Source organism: Pleurodeles waltl, chromosome 4_2 (genome assembly GCF_031143425.1).
Source record: "Pleurodeles waltl isolate 20211129_DDA chromosome 4_2, aPleWal1.hap1.20221129, whole genome shotgun sequence".
NCBI classification, from domain to species: Eukaryota; Metazoa; Chordata; class Amphibia; order Caudata; family Salamandridae; genus Pleurodeles; species Pleurodeles waltl.
Genome location: NC_090443.1, coordinates 1,044,969,381 through 1,044,986,490, shown reverse-complemented (window position 1 = coordinate 1,044,986,490; position 17,110 = coordinate 1,044,969,381). Strand labels below are relative to the sequence as shown.

At 43.2% G+C, this 17,110-nt stretch overlaps 1 protein-coding gene across 2 annotated transcripts in view; it reads left to right on the top strand.

Moving 5' to 3' along the window:
• STX3 (syntaxin 3) overlaps window positions 1-16,316 on the top strand; it is a 260,345-nt gene extending 244,029 nt beyond the window's left edge. For both annotated transcript variants that reach the window (XM_069233027.1, XM_069233026.1), the window contains exon 11: window positions 15,645-16,316. The gene's annotated coding sequence lies outside the window, so the exon portion shown is untranslated. The remainder of the gene's footprint in view (window positions 1-15,644) is intronic.
• Window positions 16,317-17,110: the final 794 nt, after the last annotated feature.

Here is a 17,110-nt window from a genome sequence, read left to right as displayed (position 1 = left end):
TGCACTGGGCAGAGGGTCTTGGTGAGGCAATGACCAGGAAAAGTTTACTGATGGATCATGACCAAAGTGGCAGGAACTGTGGGGACTGGGGTGAAAGGTTAAAAAAAAAAATTTTTTTTTTTTTTTTGCTCCAACCCCAAAACTGTATTTCCCCAAAAAGCCCACAGACCTTGCCAGCACTTGGCGGTTCTACTGGCTGTCGGATAACATGATGGCAAATTCAGGAGCACTGGTAGTCCTTATTTGATTCAGGAAGGTACACCCACTGCACAAGAGGCCCAAGGAATATTGATTCAATGCTAGTACCATGATTGGAGGGTCAGGGTGCCTGCTGCTGTGATTTACCATCCGAAAAAGGACAAATCAAGTGGGCAGCCACCATTTGTTATGGTTGCAACCAAAACTGGTATTTTTTGTGCTGGTATGAAGTCTCATTTTAGGTAGATTACACTGACTCACCCACAGTGTGTTCCACTGGTGCATGTGCATGCTTTGACACAGAGGGATGATATGGAAAGAGAGGCTGCGTGATACTCACCTTATCCTTCTATTCACCAGAAATCCAGAACTCTCAGAGCCTGTGCTCCAAAGATACAAGACAACCAGCCATGGTGCTGAAAAGGAATTTCACCTAAGTAGCTGAGTGGTTCATTCCCGAAGTAGTACAGTTTATTTAAAACCTAGACTTAAGTATGTTAGCGCTTTACATTCACAACCAGTTACATACATCAAATTGCAGAAGATGTAGAAGAAAAAGAAAAACAACTCTTGGCCGGGCTGGACCAAGAGCAGTAGTAATGGCTGGCATCAATGAGGTGAAAGGTCCATGCAGTAAATGTGAGAGACTAATTAGGAGATGTACACAGGTCTCACTGGGACGATACCGAGGGATGCTCCAGACAAGGTGAGAGTGCAGCATACACCTTATTCAGCAGGTATTGCTGGACTAGGAGATGTTACATGGGTCTCAATGGGACAGTACCGTGGGATGCTCCAGACAAGGTGGGAGTGCGGCATGCGCCTTACCAGGTATTTCTGGATTAGGAGATGTACACAGGTCTCACTGGGACGATACCGAGGGATGCTCCAGACAAGGTGAGAGTGCAGCATACACCTTATTCAGCAGGTATTGCTGGACTAGGAGATGTTACATGGGTCTCAATGGGACAGTACCGTGGGATGCTCCAGACAAGGTGGGAGTGCGGCATGCGCCTTACCAGGTATTTCTGGATTAGGAGATGTACACAGGTCTCACTGGGACAATATCGTGGGATGCTCCAGACAAGGGTAGAGTGTGGCATGTGCCTTATTCATCAGGTATTTCTGGATCAGGAGTGGTTGTATCTCTCGTTTAAAAGTCTCAAACAAGGCTTTTTGGAGGGAATAGTGTTCCATATTTTCAGTGCAACTAGAACTGTTCCAAGACCTACCACAGAATGAAAAGCACTCTTTACACCTGAATACCTGTGATATAAGCCTGAAACCATAGGAAGCCTTGTGACAACAGAATAGATTTGCAGTTTCATTTAAATCTTTTTTTTTTGCATTAAAGCAATTTGTAATTGCTTATGGTAACAGGGAATGCAAATCTAAAAGTCGTATAGGCTATTAATAATTAGGACACTGGCACAAAGGCCACCTGCAGAAGTTACTACTGAATGCCACCGAGTCTGGTTCCCCGGTGGACCCCTGCCCCCTTTTATTCACCCACCTTAACACAGGTGTTGGAAAGGCATGTTGTTTAAGTAGAATCACCAATAAAGACTGGACTAGTTGTAGAAACGTTTATTAGCATCTCCTCCCTCCAACTCAGTCCACTCTCCTTGCATGACCGATTAGAATCACACCTCACCAACATTCTAGTGCAAACTCCTTCTTTCAACGGAAGGAATGTCCTATTAAACAGTACAGGAGAGGTGAGAAGGGGCTGTACCATTGCATCACATAACATGTCATGACAAGTGGTGTTAACTGAAAGAGGATAAACATGATAATGTTAATTATAACACATACCCTAACCTACAAATTGTTGAAACTCGTATGAGGTAAGAATGAGGTTACATAATGTTACCTAAAAACAAGAGGAGTTAAACTGGAAAATATAACATAACAAAGCTAATTATAACAATGAGGTTCCAGAAAGAAGGTTCTATCTCATGACATAATCCTTGTGCCAAGTTGGAGGATTTTGAACTCTTGAACTTATGGTTGGATGGGGGTGTGGTGTTGATACTTGTGTTGTTCTTTGTGGGATCCTGTTTAACCAATCTGTCCATACTCCACATCTGTCCATTATCCATTATGACTACATTGTGTTTTACTTTTGCAATGCGCATGGGATCATAGAATTTGGAAACGTCGTCACCTCTTCTCATCGGTTTTCTGACAGAGACCAAATCACCAATTTCCCACTTTTGTGGTTTAGTTCCATATTTGAAGTCATAATATTCTTTGTATTTGTTTTGGTGTGATAATTTTGTTCTTCCTTATTTTTGCATTGTATTCCACTTCCATTCTTCCCCCAACCAACCGGGAAAAGATTTAGTGCACGGTTTCCTTCTTTTGAGTGATGAGAATGGAGATATCCCACTAGTTTGTCTGGGTTGGTGTGATATGCCCAGAGCATGTCTTTTATTGCTTTTTCTACTTGAATGTGATTGACACAAGCTAGTTGGATACAATCTAATATCATCCTGTTTACTCTTTCAACCATACCATTGGCTTTGGGACAATACAACACTGTCTTTAAATGTTTGATGCCTAGTTTCTTTAAAAATTCTGTCATAGCCACGGAAGTAAATTGTACACCATTGTCAGTAATGATAGTAGAAGGTATACCTTCAGTTGTAAATGTATCTTTCATAAAGAGGGAGTCTGTGGTAATTAGATTTATCATCCTTGCAATTACCCAATGGGATTGATAGTCGACTAATACAAATGGAAATCTTTTTAGTAGTTGTTTACCGTTTATGGGGCCAATTATGTCAAGAGTCAATTTTTCCCCATGGTTTATCCAGAAAAGATACTGGAGATATGGGAATTTTAAGAATTGCTTTGGATTTGTCACTATTTGCGCATATAGTACAATTTTTTTCTTTTGATTCTACTGCTGAATCTATGCTGGGGAACCAGTAGGGTTCTCTTAGTCTAGCTTTAGTGAGGCTCCTGCCTAAATTGACTTCATGTACAAGATCTATAACCTTTTCTTTGAATTCATCCAGGGGTATTATTTAGTTGTTCCTCATTATTAAGTTGTTGTTGTTCATGATGAGTTCCTGGTGTGCTTCCCAAAATTGTTTGATTCCTTTGTGTACTTATTTGTTATTCTTAGGCCACCCTTGTAATATGTATGTTTTGAAATGTGGTAACACTGCATCTTTAGCAGTACACTCTTTCCATTGTTTGTTAGTGATGGCTGAGGAATTGACTTCTAAAATGGGATATTCAAAGATTTCATATTTCTCTTCTTTGTTCAATGGAATTCTAGAAAGGAAATCTGCAGCTGTATAGAGATTTCCAGGAACACATTCTATCTTGAAGCAGAAGCTTTCTAAGCCTAATACCCACCTAGTTATGCGTGGAGTACTGCTGGAAGCACCTTTTTTTTGTAAACATGTACCTAAGGGGTTTATTATCTGTGTGTATTTTAAATTGCAGTCCCCATAAAAAGAATTTGAAGTGCTTGACTCTCCAGAAGCATGCCAAAGCTTCTTTTTCAACTACAGAGCAGTTCATTTCAGATTTATTGAGCGACTGTGAATCAAATGCAATAATTATTTCTTTGCCATTGATTATTTGGGATAGAGTAGCCTCTAAACCTTGTTGCTGGCGCCCGTAGTAAGTATGGTTTTTCTGTTGGGGTCAAAGTTGCATAGATTTCAATCTTACAAAAGATTCCTGATGTTCCTCCAACCATTTGTATTGAGTGTGGTTCTTCAATAATTCTCTTAGATTAGCTGTTATACTAGCAAGGTTTTTAACATATTTTGTCATATATTCTGCCAAACCAAAGAATGATTTAAGCTCATATTTAGTTCCTGGGGCACGGACTTATTTTTTTGCTTCAAGTAGGCATATTTTTGGTTTAAAACCATCTTTAGATATGGTATGGCCTAAGTAATCCACAGCACTGACTCCAATTTGGCATTTGCCCTATTTTAGAGTTAAGCCTGCTTCTCTGAGCCTGATGAGGACTTTACGTAATAGTTTATCGTGTTCCTCTACAGTGGAGCCATATATGAGGACATCATCTTGGAAAGACATAGTTTTGGGTATCCCCTCTAGAATCTGCTGCATTCATTTTTGGAATACTGCAGCTGCAGATGCAAGACCGAAAGGCATCCTGGTGAACATGAATGTGCCCATAGGTGTGGTAAACGCCGTGAAGCATCTAGATTCAGGGTGTAATTCTACTTGGCGGTAGGCCATAGACAAGTCGAGAACAGAAAAACGTGTAGCTTCTCCCATGGTGCTCAGCATTTCATGAATGCAGGTTAAAGGGTGTCTCTCAATACATATGTTGTCATTAAGATCACGTAAATCAATACACAGCCTGATGCTGTCACCATGCGCCTTCTTGGCTACTACAATTGGGTCCAACCAATCGGAACAGTCTATGGGTTGAATGACCCCTGGGTCTCTCAATCTAGTTAGCTCTTTTTCTAAAGGACTCCCCATTAAATGTGTAATGGGTCTTGTTTTGTGCAGCACGGGCTTATAGTTTGCCTTTAATTTAATTTTGTGTTGGTATTGTTTTAGAAGTCCCAATTTTTCTGAAAATACATATGGAAAATCATTACATATATGTTCGCTTGTGGTAGATTGATTTACCATTAGTACTTGCTCAGGGTTGTTAGGATATAATGTTATTCCTAATTCTTTGATGTTGCCATCCAAGGGGATTTGATCCTTCTTGTACTATATAAACTTTACCGATGGTAGATCGATTCTTAAAAGTAATGCATGTTTGTACCATACCTTTGAGGGGGATCCGGTCTTTAGTATATCCACTAGGTGAAATATCTGGGGTTATGAGAGTAGGATTCTCATTGTTGGTCATGGACTTGAAGTCGGAAATATTGATAAGGGTAAAGCAAGAACAAGAGTCTGCAAACATTTTCACAGGTTTGCCGTCTAAGTAAACTTCGCATTCTGGATATTTTATTTGATTGATTGTGCTTTCTTCTTTTATTTGGAGAATGATTTTTTTTACGCTTTGGGATTTATCTTGAGGTAAATTATTATAATTTATTTTCATGCTTTTAGATATGCCTCTGCATACTCTGGCAAAGTGGCCTTTTTTTGTTGCATTTCCTGTGTAGATTTGGCTTGACAGTTAAAGTAATTAGCTAAGTGGTTACTGCTACCGCAACTATAACACTTAGGTTTGTTGTGTTCAAAGTCAATCTTTTGACGGTATTCATTTCTTGAATCATTCTTGAGTTTCATTTTGCATATAGGGCTTTCGAGTTCCTCTTCTGTTATTTCAGAAATGTTTTCAGTTGTGATAGGGGTTTTTATTTCTTTCAAACACATTGATGTGTGTTCTATGGATTTAGCCGTTTCTATAGCATCCTGTGTTTGGTTGTTTATGCAACAATTTTTCTTGTATTTTCAAGTTGTTTGTACATCTAACCAGTTGATCCCTTATTAGTGAATCAGTGAGACTACCAAAATCACACAACTTGCTTAAGCCTCTGAATACTGCTACATAACTTGTTAAGCTTTCTTGTTTACCTTGCACGTGGCTGAAGAATTTGTGGCGTTCCACTACGATGTTGATTTTGTCCCCGTATTGATTTTGAAGTTTTAATAAAGTAATTTTGTATTAATCTAATTCGTTATCCACAATCTCAGGTTCAGGAAGTGTTTAAAATACATTTTCCTACCATGGGGTCCTAAATTGTGCAATAAGATATGTTGCTTTCTTACTGGGCTAAGTTTTTCACCACCAATGGCTATAAGGTAGGATTTAAAGACGTGCACCCATTCGTCCCATGGTTCATTGGGTTCCCCAAGCTCATTTAAGAACGGTGGAGGTTGTAACATACTAGCAGCTGCCATTTTGATAAGAAACTACTTCTTGAAAATAGAGTAGAGATAACTGGGGAATGTAGGAACTATAATTAGCTTGAATGCATTTTTCTCATCGCATAAACAATAGCATAAAATATCTGTATAAAAACATCTATAAGTAGTGTACATAAGTAAGAGTTTAATATCCTTAAAGGCTTTCAGTTAATACTGTAATAACATACTTATTCACTAGATAAGAAGCACAGTAATACACCAGGATGTGAACATAAATTAAACCAAACAATTGAAATATACACATAATTTTATAAGAATTACACAAGAATTAAACAACACTTGAACTGATATTCTAATAGGCCAGTAGGTGGCACTCTAGGATAAGAAAACACCTGCACCATATCTTGTGTTAAAGCAAGCGGAAATGTGATGGTTTTATGTAATAATTCCTTAAGTTCACTGTGAAAATTGGGAGGAAAGGGTGTCACAGAGTTTAAAATGAAAGAATAGTTTCACCAAAAAAAGAGAGATTCGACCATACGATAATAACCAATAGAAAACTCGTCACTAAAAGATTGAATACCAGAAAAGTATCCTGTTGTTTTTGGAAATTGAAAAGGAGGACATTCGTGATACGCTAGGCACATAAGTCCTGATTTATACTTTTTTTTCGGCGCATTACTGTCATTTATTGACGCAAAAGCGGCGCAAAATTACAAAATACAATTGTATTTTGTAACTTTGCGCCCCTTTTGCGTCAAAGAATGACGGTAATGCGGCGCAAAAGTGTAAATCAGGGCCATTGTTCGGAGAGCGTATCACCGTAGAAGAGATGAGTGTTATGAGGAACGTTTGTTGACAAATCCTTCTACTGGACGGACGTGGAGGATCCTTCACCTGGAACTCCTTGGAACCTCGGTTGTCTTCGCGGTCGGTGGCCGCGGAGGATTATAAGGGAGGCTGCCGATCGGAAAGAGCACCGGATGATCGGAAAGAGCACCGAAAGAGCACCGGATGATCGGAAAGAGCACCGGATGATCGGAAAGAGCACCGAAAGAGCACCGGATGATCGGAAAGAGCACCGGATGATCGGAAAGAGCACCGGATGATCGGAAAGAGCACCGAAAGAGCACCGGATGATCGGAAAGAGCACCGGATGATCGGAAAGAGCACCGGATGATCGGAAAGAGCACCGGATGATCGGAAAGTGCACCAAGCAAAGGAGAATCGCCCACGGCAGAAACAAGGTGGACAGGGACGTAATGCAAGGTGAGAAGAATACAGTACCTTCAATGCCAGGGCGGAAGAGTATGGAGGGCAGACACTCCGATCTGGGGAGAAACGAGGTGCAGGATTTCACAGAGAGTTAAAGTGGAGGGCACACAGAAGGGAAGGAGACCACACTGCCCCCCTTAAGCAGATCAGTCGTCGACAGGGTTGAGGTAGAATCAGCAATAAAGACTGGACTAGTTGTAGAAACCTTTATTGGCATCTCCTCTCTCCACCTCAGTCCACTCTCCTTGCATGACAGATTAGAATCACGCCTCGCCAACGTTCTAGTGCAAACTCCTCCTTGCAACGGAAGGAATGTTCTATTAAAGAGTACAGGAGAGGTGAGAAGGGGCTGTACCATTGCATCACATAACATGTCATGACAAGTGGTGTTAACCGAAAGAGGATAAACATAGTAATGTTAATTATAACACGTCAATCTGCAACTTACATCTTTTGTGGAGCTGAGCGGGACTTTGCATCCATCACAAGCAGGATTCGGGCTGGCTGCAGTACGGAGTCCGCCATCTTTGGTGTCACAGACTATGTTAGAGGCCACCTAGACTTGATGTGGTGGCACTGATTCTATCACATCTAGGTGCTGCAGTTGACACCATGAATCATTCCATTCTGCTCAGATGTCTGGAGGGAATAGGCGTGCAGGGTACAGTCTGGGCATGGTTAGGATCATTCCTGTAAAACCGGACCTTCCAGCTGCTCTCACATCAATACAGATCTAAGGGCCAGATGTATCATCCATTTTTGCATTTGCAAACGGTGCAAATGGCCATTTGCGAATGCAAAAATGCCTTTCAGTATTTATGAAACGCATTCGCAATGCAAATTTAAGGAAAATTGCGAGCCGGTTTAGAGAATCCCAAATTGCGATTCTGTAAATAAGAAATCGCAAATCAGGAATCCTTATTTGTGATTTCTAAACCACATGTAACAAGCAATTCCTTAATGCAAAATTGGGCATTAAGGAATCACTATTACCACCAAGTTGAACTTGGTGGTGACTATGTGCAAATTTTAAGAATGCAATAAAAATGCATTTTTAAAATTGACATGTAACACACACATGCCCTTTGGCATGTGTGTGCCTTATATGTCCTTAAAAAAATTATTGGGGTGCAGCATAGGGGGCCTTAGGCCCCCAGCACCCTGGGGTTTGCATTTCCAAAATTTGCGAATTCCAGTTAGGAATTCTCAAATTGGGAAATGCAAAAAAAATCACAAATATGGGTGCGAATGGGGGCTGTATCGCAATTTGCGATTCGGTAATAGCATTTCCGATTTTTAAGAAATCTCTATTACCGAATCGCAAATATGATACATAGCGTTTTGCAAATCAGAAATAGCGATTTCTTAAAAATCGCTATTACGGATTCGCAAAAGGCTTTTTTGACACATCTGGCTCTAAATCCCATTCGCTAACTTCTGGGGTACCTCAGGGTTCTACTCCTGTTCAATCTATACATAAGGCCTCTTGCTGACATTGTGGGCTCCCGTGGGCTCACACTTTTCTCCTATGCTGACGACACATAACTTACGATGCCCCTATTTACTAAGGATAATTGAAATCTGCAAGCTCTCAGCCCTTGTCCGGCTCCAGTTTCAGTTTGGATGAACAACAACAACTCGTCGATACTCAACTGGGACAAAACAGAGGTTTTGTTGGTAGGTAACCAACCCCACCGCTGGGGCCCCCATCTTTGGGCCCCATGCTTTGAGCCTGATCCTCTCGCCAATGCAGCTGGTCAAAAGCCTGGGGGGGTTGATAAACTATCCAGATCAAGTGGAAGCCACATGCTTTGGTATTCTTAAGTGGCTGAAGAAGATCCTGGCATGTCTACCAGATTTGGCTCAACAGACGGTAGTTCAGACCTTGGTGATCTCCAGACTGGACTATGGCAATGTCCTGTAGCTGGGTGCAACTAAGCCCCATATTTATAATTTTTTAGCGCCGCATTTGTGTAATTTTTTGACGCACAAGTGGTGCAAACTTACAAAATACAATTGTACTTTGAAAGTCTGCACCGCTTTTGCGTCAAAAAATGATGCAAATGCGGCGCTAAAAAAAGTATAAATATGGGCCTAAGTCTCTGCCTAAGCGGCTCCAAATTGTCCAAAACGTGGCAGCCCAAGTGCTTCTTAGACCACCTAGTCTTAACTCGAGAACTACTTTGCTGAACACCTGGTTGCCTATTGAGTGGCGGATCTAATTGAAGATCTTATGAAAGAGCCTTGCTAATATTGGGCCACTGTATTTAGGATCCCTGGTGTCTGCCTATATTCCAAACCGTACCCTGCATTCAAGACATTAAATCTGGCCATGATGGGGAGGACTCGGCGAGGAGGTCGACTTTTTGGGTATTTTGGCCCTAAATTGTGGAATACTTTGCTACACTTGTTTCATGCATTTCCTTCGCTTGCGGTATTCTGAAAGAAATTGAAGACTTGGCTGTTTTCATCAATGTAATCTCAGGCTTTCAGAAGAAGTTGACGAGCAAGCTGTTCCCACCTACATTATGTGATGTGATGGTTGAGTGAGGAGGCCAGCACGGGGAACCTGTTCAGAGTGGCCGTGCGCTTTATAAATCACTAATAATAATGATGAAGATATCAATACTCATGTTTTTGTTCCAAGGAGAACACTGGGTAACAGCGAGCAACACAGTGTTAATATGCATTTAGGTATTTTTGTGTCAGTTATTCATATGGGGTCTAAATGATGCATACATTGAGAAAGGAAGGGGAGCACCAGGAAAAGAAATAGGATCTAAATGATGCATACATTGAGAAAGGAAGGGGAGCACCAGGAAAAAAATTAGGAAAGTTTAAGGCAATCCTGCGCACAATGATACAAAAAAAAGAACCGTTCCCCTATAAGTTGAGAAAAGTAATTGCCTCACAGAAGTAGAGGGTACCTTGCGGTGTTAGCGCTCAGCATGGCTGAGGCTGTGCATCACCTGTGCTGATCATGTGTTCTGCTGCCCACCTGGGAGGATGCTCCAGGCCCATGGCCAGAAGATGCTTATGGGATGTGGCTTCTGTAATGACCCAGTATTAAAGCTGTGCTCTTTCCCAAATATTTGTAGGGGAAATTATACAATATGCAAGGTTTTAAAACACAAAATGCTTTTGGTGTTTTTTCATTATTGTGTGATTCTACCTGAAGGAATAGATGGATTTTTTATTGTCTGTCAAAATGGTACATATTACAGCACACTAAATCAAATGCTCACAACCCACAGTGATATCAGATGGGATTTAAAGTGGGGGAAGGTATAGACATATGAAGCTGGCGGCATGCCAACACTGTATTTTCCAAACTGTTCAATCTATGTGGAATGCAAAATCCGTTTTTAGATAAACCTTATCTCATGCAAAGTTGGGAAACTTCATCTGTCTTTGTGACGGGTGAAGGTTCTGAATTCCGCACCAAAATCAGGGAAACGTAGAAAAATGCATGTTTCACCAAGGGTGAAGTTTCCTAATTCTGCCCAACTTCTTGGATAACATTCTAATTTCACTTCTTAGTAGTTTAAAAATACTTTCCAGATAGCTTGGAGCATTTCCATCAAGGACATCTGGGGAAACTGGTGGCAATCAGTGTGTTTTTAATTTTTTAGAGCAGCAACATTTGTAAAAACGAAATAGAATTTAGATGTGGTGTTCCGAGGGGAGTTGGGATGGTCCCAAAATGAGTTCTGCTTTAAAGTTGTGATGAAAGGTGGAAAGCTCAATGACATTTGATCAAAACAGCATGTACTTTGAGCAGGGCCAGACACCTGCATGCGTTCCTCGTTGTTTCAGGCAGGTTGTGCGAAGGAGACCTTCCTCAGACGTCCGTCAGTAAAGCGGGGTAAGCGTTAGGTGTCTGTGTACAGGGCCGGCTTTAGCGCTTGTGGTGCCCCGTGTGACAATCTTTTTTGGTGCCACCCCCCCCCCCCAACCTCCTCCTCAGATTCCCTCACTACCACTCTGCAGAAGTGCTGCTCATCCCTCCACAGCTCCTCTTTCACATACAATTCTTTTTTTTAAATGCTGGTAAAGGCTGGCTTCATTAATCCACTCAATCAGCCACATAAAATACAGATCTGTTCTTTGCAGCAGGCATATTAACCCTCTTCGCTACTTATGGCAAGTCAAAACTGCAGATGGACAAAACTCTCATCTCTCTCTCTAGCCGGAACATTGACAGGAGTTATCTTGAAATGTTTATTGATATGTGAAAGATGGACGCACAAGGAACTCTGCAGTAGTAGATTTTATTGGTAACCACAGCGCTGCCCCTTCCAGATGTGCGCAGAGTGCTGCTGCACCAGTCGCACCGCCCTAAAGCCCGCTGTGTAAGTCTGGGATGGGTCCGCTTGAGGCCTGTGGCCTGGCTGAGGACACTAGAGAACCTGTGGAGGGGCATCCAGCAGCACTGCCTCTAAGACCCCGAGTGATGGTTACATGGTTGGCATCTAGGATCTTGCTCTATGAGAACATCTCTCTAGGATGCTGCTTGCGGGGCACATCCTGTTTGGATGCTGTAGAGTTCACAACTTTTGAAATTATGAACATTCCCCTCTTTGCCACATGCAATACACTGTGTGCAGAATCTGGAAGGTGGCACCCTCTACGTGCCTAACATTGCTTGGACTAGCGTGTACTTCTCTGAGTGAACGTAGAAAGCATGGAAGCCTGCCATGTGTACTGGAAATGGAAAATATTTACTAGCAGAGGGACTGTTCTGCATTATTAACGTGCATATTAACTCTACATATAGTCATGTCATTCTTTTAAGGTGTAGCTAATGAGAGCTTTAGCTTTAAAGTTCGGAATGACTCATGGAACATAGGATATAACAAAATTGTAACGGCCACCGCAGTTAGTAAACAGCATTCTAAACAATTTTGGTCATTAATATGCAGACTAGGGGGCATATTTATACTTTTTGGTGCAAAACTCCATTAACGCAGTTTTGCACCAAAACGTTTAGCACCAGCTTGCGCCACTCCTGAGCACCAGCCGGGCGTCATATTTATGGAATGGTGCAAGCCAGTACAAAGGGTGGGATAGTGTTAAAAAAAAATTGTTAGCTGGGTGGGGCCGGGGGTATGGGAGAAGGGGGTTTTGCACCAAAAAATGACGTTAGGCTGGTTGGAGTAAAAAAAAAAGATGACTAAACAGCCTAGCGTCATTTTCTGACGCAAAACCATCCATACCACATAACTCCTGTCTTAGAAAACACAGGAGTCATGCCGACCACCCCAATGGCCAGCAAAGGGGACCAATGTCCCCCTGGGCATGGCCATTGCACCCTGTGCTATGTAGGGGGCCCCAAAGTTGGGCCTTTGATGACACTTAAAAGGAAATTACTTACCTATACTTACCTGGGATGGGGTCCCCATCCTCTGGTGTCCTTCTGGTGTGGGTGGAGGTGTTCCTGGGGCTTGAGGAGGGCACCTGTGGACCCATTCCATGGTGTTTAACCATGGAAATGGGTCCACAGGTCCCCTAACGCCTGGTCTGACCCAGGCGTTAAATAGTGGTGCAAAGCAAGCTTTGCACCACTATTTAGCCCCTCCTCCCAACCGTGCGTCATTTTAGCACAGGGGGATGAATATGGGGCTATGGGGTTAGCACCATTTTTTTAGATGGGAATTCCTACCTTGCATCTCATTGACGAAAGGTAGGTTTACGCATCCAAAAAATGGTGCAAACTCCAATATTTTGACGTTGGGCAGGTCTAACATCAAAATATAAATATGGAGTTAGTTTTGCACCGAATTTGCTTAAGAAAAACATGATGCAAATTCGGCGCAAATAGGGTATAAATATGCACCTTGGTGTGCTATAAAACTTTATTCTACTAGTGAAAGCAGTGGACATGCAAACTATAATATTTCTTATATTAAGAGTAAGCTATAGGAAGTGCAATTTGTTGTGTGGTGACACCTACTGCTATCCAGTCCTCGGGTGTATACAGAAGATGGTAACATTGGCTAAAACCTAATTGGCATTTTTAACTTTCCAGTAAGGTCATGGTATACGATGCAGAAAATACATAAATAGCGTAGAAGTTAAATGCACATATTGTGCCATGCCACCCCCTTCAATCCCCCGGCTTACGAAGAAAACAGCTTCAGGCCTACATATGTACCCTGACTGCTGCTGGTTTTAAACTTGTAGCAAACCTGTCAAAATCCCTCTTAACAGCTACTGCTAAACCTAGCTTTAAATTGTAGTTGCCACCCTTAATTAGGCTTTGTAGCCTGAAAGGAACCGTGTTTTAAGATTAAGAATGACATGTTCCTACAGTGGCTAGCCTTGAAAAGCTTTTTTTCTTTTACTGTATGGGGTTGTGGTTTATTCCAAATGAAAAGTTAAAATGCTATTTCTAATTCAGAGGCAAATTTGAGCTTTTGATAAATATACAGATGTCCCTTTTAGAAAGGTAGGCTTTTCCTGCCCGAAGTGCCAGTAGTCTACTTCACAATGCCCTGCCTGCAGCTGCCATCCCTCTCAGGACCTCCCCCCTGATTATGTGTGAAACCTGCTCCCAGCGCATAAATAATGGCATGGGCCTTTTGGCAGGAAGACCTCAGTGTGAAGTATACGACTCTTAGGAAGAGGGCGGGGGTGCTTCCAAAATGTCATTATCTTGAAAGAGACCAGTATGAGGCCTGTGCATTTATACTTAAATATAAAGTGAGACCTGGGGAAGAGGGGCCTTCTAATTTCAGGGCACACTGTAAAAATCCTGGCTCCATCCCAGGGGCAAGGGGAGCTGGTCCCAGAATTAGCTTGGTATGCCCATTTCCTTAGAGACCCCCTAGGTGGGCCACCAGCCTTCTCAAAGGACAGAAAGGTTTTGCGTTGTTGGATTTCACTATGAATGGTGCACTGTGGGATTGTTGTCCCTGAGAACTTGTCACTCATTGGTTTGGCAGTGGCCAGGACTCACCGCCCCTCCACTCATTGGGTAGTGAACTGTGCAACAGTGGCACCTCACCCCCAGCTTCTCAGAATGTTTCTGGACCTGTGGATAGACATAAGGAGATTGGACATGCAGGCCCATATTTATACTATTTTAGCGCCACATTTGCGTGATTTTTTTACGCTAAAACAACCCAAACTTACAAAATACAATTGTATTTTGTAAGTTTGCACCGATTTTGCGTCAAAAAACGACACAAATGCACTACTAATAAAGTATAAATATGGGCTGCAGTCCGTGACCTCTGTGCAAACATGAAGGGCTGAACTTGCTCCCACCTGTACCCAGGACTAAGAAGTGGACTCCAAGGGTCAGATGGCTGAGCTCCTGTATGACTATGTGGACATCAAACGCTATGAGAGGCCTTTTTCCTGGAGGGACCACTTCCACTAGATCTTGTTAGAGGTCTCTGCAAGAGTGAGTTTCTTGAGACCCTGCTTGCCTTAGAAGTGCCCAAGAGGATTTGCAAGCCTGCATTGGCACTAAGCTGCCAAAAGGGTGCCAGCACGGGGGGAAAGGACAGGAGTGTGCTGTATCAAATAAATACTGCGCATTCCTGCCCTTTCCCTGTGACGCCGGCTAGCGTAGCAAGGTGACTGGCTGGGCTGCCCTGAACCACAAAGTCCAAAAATATGGGCCAGACTTTATTGGAGGAAAACAAAAAACCAACAAAGAAAGCCAATTGAAAAGTTCTTCATTATTTAAAAAATAGGCAAAACAATTTGAGTTAATACTTTTTATTTTAACTAGCGTCTTTAATTACCTTCATTCTTTTCTTCCCCAGGTGACAGGTGATCTCTGAGCCCAATAATAGTGGACCTCTAAAAGCGAACTTAAAAATACTCTGCCAGCTGCTTGGTTGAAGGCATTAATATGGGCAAGCCTGGCCTTCAAATGAGGTCCCACCTCCCCATTGGCTACGCCCCTTGGAGTTGGCATTTAATAGCATGTGGCGTGAGGCTAAGAGAGCAGCTCTCACTTCCGACCACTAGAGCTCAGCAACCGACAAATGAGGCGCTGTCCTCTCACCGGCACAAGGGAGCAGATTTGAAAGGTGCAGTACTTTGGTCACCGCTAGAGGGAAGACCATGGTCGAGCTACAGTCCTCCCTCCTGGCCACTAGAGGGCAGAACATGGCCAAGCTGCAGTCCTCCCTCCTGGCCACTAGAGGGCAGACAATGGCCGCGCTGCAGTCCGCCCTCCTGGCCACTAGAGGGCAGACCATGGCCAAGCTGCAGTCCTCCCTCCTTGTCACTAGAGGGCAGACCAGGATTGCTGATGACTCATTCTGCAACACATGTATGAAGAGGATACAAATTCTGATTGCCTTTTATTTTTTTTCTTGCAGGACATCCCTTCTCAGTGCACTCTGCATGCCGTCTCATTCTTGGCTGCCGGAGAACAAGAAAAGCCTGTCCAGCCGGATGTGTGCTGCAAACCTCCTAGAATTCCTCTTCCGGCTCTGCGTATATATGCCATACCTTGGGCCGTGCACAACCTTGGAAGTTATCTGTCTGGCCATTTTAAACACATCTTTCTACCAATGGGGGCTAAATGGCAGTGAGAAGGGGTGGCTGAATGACACTGTGGCACACTCAGCATTTCACTTCCAGTTCACTGGTTCTTATTGACGTGGGTAGTGGTCAAGGTTATGACCTCTTGACAGCAAGTGTTGAGGTGTGTGAATCTGTGGTGTGAAGAGGCAGGCACACCTCCTGCCCTGTGTACCTGGGACCTTTCACAGGCACCCGCAAAATCACAGCATATGTACACGTATGTAGTTAGGTTCTACTACACGTTGCGTGGGAAGGTACCGGCCCGGGGCAAGCAGTGACACTGTGGAGGAGTGGTGGGAGACATCCGGGGGCAGGAGATCTGTGACTTCACGACCCTACCACCTCTTGCAATACCACAGGATGCAACTGTGTCAAGCAACTGGGTGGGGTGGATGTGGGTAGTTAGGGGGAGGGGAGGGTGCTTTGTTTCTGTAAAGGTATGTACACTGAAGAACAATAAAGCTTGTGGAAACAATACTGAAAACTTGCAAGGTGTCAGATACTGAGTGAGCTCATCCGGCCTTCTTGGTATACTTTTATGTATGTAATTGGTGACGTTGCTTCAAGATAGCGGGCACTGTGGGTAACCTACCTTTTTGATCTATTTACAACTGGTCTGGCTAGTCCACATTTTGAGCCTCATTTTGAGGCATTGCCTGTCTTTTCTTACCTAGGTCCTCAAAAAATGACCCATGGACCAGGGAGATATGCATGTGGTCCATATACATCACAAGGAAACAATCATTCGGTTAACAGTGGCAACGAAAACCTCTGCTCCCAACCAGCCTGCTGTGCCAACAAGATGAACCTCCACTCCCAGCTAGCAGCACCAAAAATATGAACCTCCACTCCCAGTAAAGATTGGTTCTACCTTCACCATACAGGGGGGCGACCATGCTCTCTCTGGACACCATTATCCCATGCAGTCATGGGCAAGACCTGTCACCCCCCCCCCCCCCCCCCCCTCCCCACCTGAGCCCACAGCTAGTGCATGCCGCTCTGCCCCAATAAAAGAGAAGAAGGGCAGCTCCCAGGTCTCTCCCCAACTCAAAAGATCAGCATGCTTTGGAAAAACAAAAAAGTGAGAACCACCATCTTGTAAGTGAGGATGGAGGAAATTGAGTTTTAGTCTTTGAAATATGCAGCCCAGAGCTGGTCCCACTTGAGGGACATCTCCTGGGCTTAGGCCATCACCTCTACCTCTCACACCACCGCAGTTGGGGATCTCACACTCAGGCTGTTCACTATAGCAAGGCCC